Source organism: Triticum aestivum, chromosome 2B (genome assembly GCF_018294505.1).
Source record: "Triticum aestivum cultivar Chinese Spring chromosome 2B, IWGSC CS RefSeq v2.1, whole genome shotgun sequence".
Taxonomy (NCBI): Eukaryota; Viridiplantae; Streptophyta; class Magnoliopsida; order Poales; family Poaceae; genus Triticum; species Triticum aestivum.
In genome coordinates, this window is record NC_057798.1 from 585054767 (window position 1) to 585058156 (window position 3390).

Sequence of the window (3390 nt, forward strand, 5' to 3'; positions counted from 1 at the left end):
TCCGGATCATCCCCAAACATCTATAAAATATCTCCATTTTATTATTTGGACTTCCTAGCCTATTTTTCTCGACCGTCGGATCTAACCGGAAGGACCATAACCTAACCACTGGCTATATAATCAGTCCAACCTAACCCTAGCCCCTTCCTGTCCAATCCATCCTTTCCCATCGTGCCGCCGCCACCCACTCCACCAAATCCCCTCGGGATCCATCCCCAACCAGCCAGCATCTCTCCCTCCCTCGTTTTCAGCATCAAACCAACCAGAGACATCCGATCCAGATCCTCTCCCGCCTCCGACCACCTCCTCTGTTCCCGAGGCCCAGCCTTCTCTCGCTCTCGTGCGCGAGCACGCGCCCGAGGAGCTCGAGCAGGAGAGCCACTTCTCCCGCTGGCAATCGAAGCCACCAACCAGATGAGTGTCGCCCCTTCTCCTCCTTCCTTTGTTTTCTTCTCTGCATCCGTTCTCAACTCCCTCTCATCTCTCTCTGCACAGGAAACCCCCCCCGCCGCCGGGAACGAGCTCCCATGCCCGGATCCACTCCTCCTCGCCTCATCCATGTTGCTGGAAGCCGCACCTTGGACCACTGCACCCACGCCGGAGCTAGCTGCAGCTCGGCCTGCGCCCTGGCCTCGTCCCATGCCCGGATCCCCTACATCATCCTAGCGCCGTCCGCGACCAAGTCCGGCCGAATCCGGACGAAATCGGCCTCCCCGTCGCACGTCCGGTGAGGTCACCGGAGAGTGTAGTGCCTCTGCTGCCTCCCTATCCCGCCGTCGCTCCTAGCTTTCCTTCCCTGCTCCCTCTCTGAATTCCCTCCCTGACCTTCTTTTCTTCAGGCTTCAATAGCAGCCATGGAGCCGCCTCCACTTCGATTCGGCAGGGAACGTACCCCGACGACCTCCACCGCCCGGATCCGCGTCTCCCTTGCCGCCAGTTTTCGCTTCTGCTTCCGCTACCCCACGTCAGCGCGCCGCCCTTCGCCAGGTCCACCGTTGCCGGCCTCTGCTCGTTCTGCTTCGAGCAGAGTAGCTCCGCTCGTCCCAGCCGCGTTGACCGCGGCCACTCCAGCGCCTGGGCCAGCGCCTCCCTAAGCCTGCAGCCTCTCCATGAGCTTGGGCGAGGCCACACCCCCAGCGCCTCTTGTTTTTTTTTACCGTTGGGCCTGCTCCAGTTTCAGTTTCGGCCCGTAACTCGTTTTTTTCCTTAACTGCAATTTAATCAATTTCCAGGGATATACAGATTTGCAGAAAAACCCTCCATGTTCATGCATCAATAATAAATTAACCGTGCATCGGATTAAAATAATTTATATATGTAAAATGCTCAAAAAATTGTGTAGATTAATAATATGTCTTTTTCATCCCATGTTAAAATGTTTAACTTGCTGTTTATTTAAATTTGCTAATATGCCATGTTAAAATGATTTATTTCATAACTAAATAACTGTAGCTCCGAATTTAATAAACTTTATATTTAAATGGGGTGGAAAAATGCCTCGATTAACATGGTGCACTTTATTTTGCTGTTTAACAACATTAAAATTGTGTTTATGGCAGAACAGTACCAAATTCATTTTATGCACATGGGGGATTTGCGGAATTGTTGTTTGTTGTTCCGGCCTCACTTAAACTTGCCTAGATAGGTAGATTAATTATGTTTCACCTCTTGCCATGTTTAACAACATTTAATATTGTTGTGTACCTAAACAAGAGTGAACTAAATTAATGAATGTGGTGTTTCGTCAATATGCAATTCGTTGCATATTGAGCTCCACTTAACTTGTAGTGTGGTTTGTTGCACTTTGCCATGCCATGCCTCGTTAAACCGGTCATGCATCATACTTGTTTGTGCATCATGCCATGTTCATGCTTGTGCATTTACCATGTTGTTTGTTTCTTCCCGGTGTTGCTTCTTAGTTCCGGTAATGTTGCGATTGTGAGGATTCGTTCGACTACTCCCATTCGTCTTCGCCATCGACTCGTTCTTCTTCCTTGCGGGATTTCAGGCAAGATGACCGCTACCCGGGATCTCACTACTATCATTGCTATGCTAGTTGCTTCGTTCTATCGCTATGCTGCGTTACCTATCTGTTGCCCTTCAAGCCATCCCAAATTGCCATGAACCTCTAACCTTTGACACCTTTCCTATGCAAACCGTTGTTTGGCTATGTTACCGCTTTGCTCAGACCCTCTTATAGCGTTGCTAGTTGCAGGTGAAGTTGAAGATTTCTCCATGGTGGACAGGATTTTGGTTGGGATATCACAATATCTCTTATATTATTAATGCATCTATATACTTGGTAAAGGGTGGAAGGCTTGGCCTTTTGCCTGGTGTTTTGTTCCACTCTTGCTGCCCTAGTTTCCGTCATACCGGTGTTATGTTCCTGGATTTTGTGTTCCTTACGCGGTCGGGTGATTTATGGGACCCCCTTGACAGCTCGCTTTGAATAAAACTCCTCCAGCAAGGCCCAACCTTGGTTTTACCATTTTCCTCACCACCACCTATCCTTTCCCTTGGGTCGGCCAACCCAAGGGTCATCTTTATTTTAGCCCCCCCCCGGGCCAGTGCTTGTCTAAGTGTTGGTCCGAACCGAGCCGCCTGCGGGGCCCCCTCGGGGCAACTCGAGGTCTGGTTTTACTCGTAGCCTGTCTCATCCGGTGTTGCCTTGAGAACGAGATATGTGCAGCTCCTATCGGGATTGTGGGCGCATCGGGCGGTCTTGCTGGTCTTGTTTTACCATTGTCGAAATGTCTTGTAAACCGGGATTCCGAGTCTGATCGGGTCTTCCTGGGAGAAGGTCTATTCCTTCATTGATCGCGAGAGCTTATCATGGGCTAAGTTGGGTCACCCCTGCAGGGTATAATCTTTCGAAAGCGTGCCTACGGTTATAGGCAGATGGGAATTTGTTAATGTCCGGTTGTAGATAACTTGACACCAGATATGAATTAAAACGCATCAATCGCGTGTGTAGCCCTGATGGTCTCTTCTCGGCGGAGTCTGGGAAGTGAACACGGTCTTTGGGTTATGTTTGACGTAAGTAGGAGTTCAGGATCACTTCTTGATCATTACTAGTTGACGACCGTTCTGCTTGCTCTCTTCTTGCTCTTATTTGCGTATGTTAGCTACCATATATGCTTAGTCGCTGCTGCAACCTCACCACTCTACCCCTTCCTTTCCCTTTAAGCTTTGATAGTCTTGATACCCATGGTAATGGGATTGCTGAGTCCTCGTGGCTCACAGATTACTACAACAACAGTTGCAGGTACTGGTTGTGCGAAGATCATGATGCGAGAGCGATGCTTGCTTGCGTTGAGATCTTCTTCTGCTTCTTCGATCAGGGGATAGGTTCCAGGTCGGCAGCCTGGGCTAGCAGGGTGGATGTTGTTT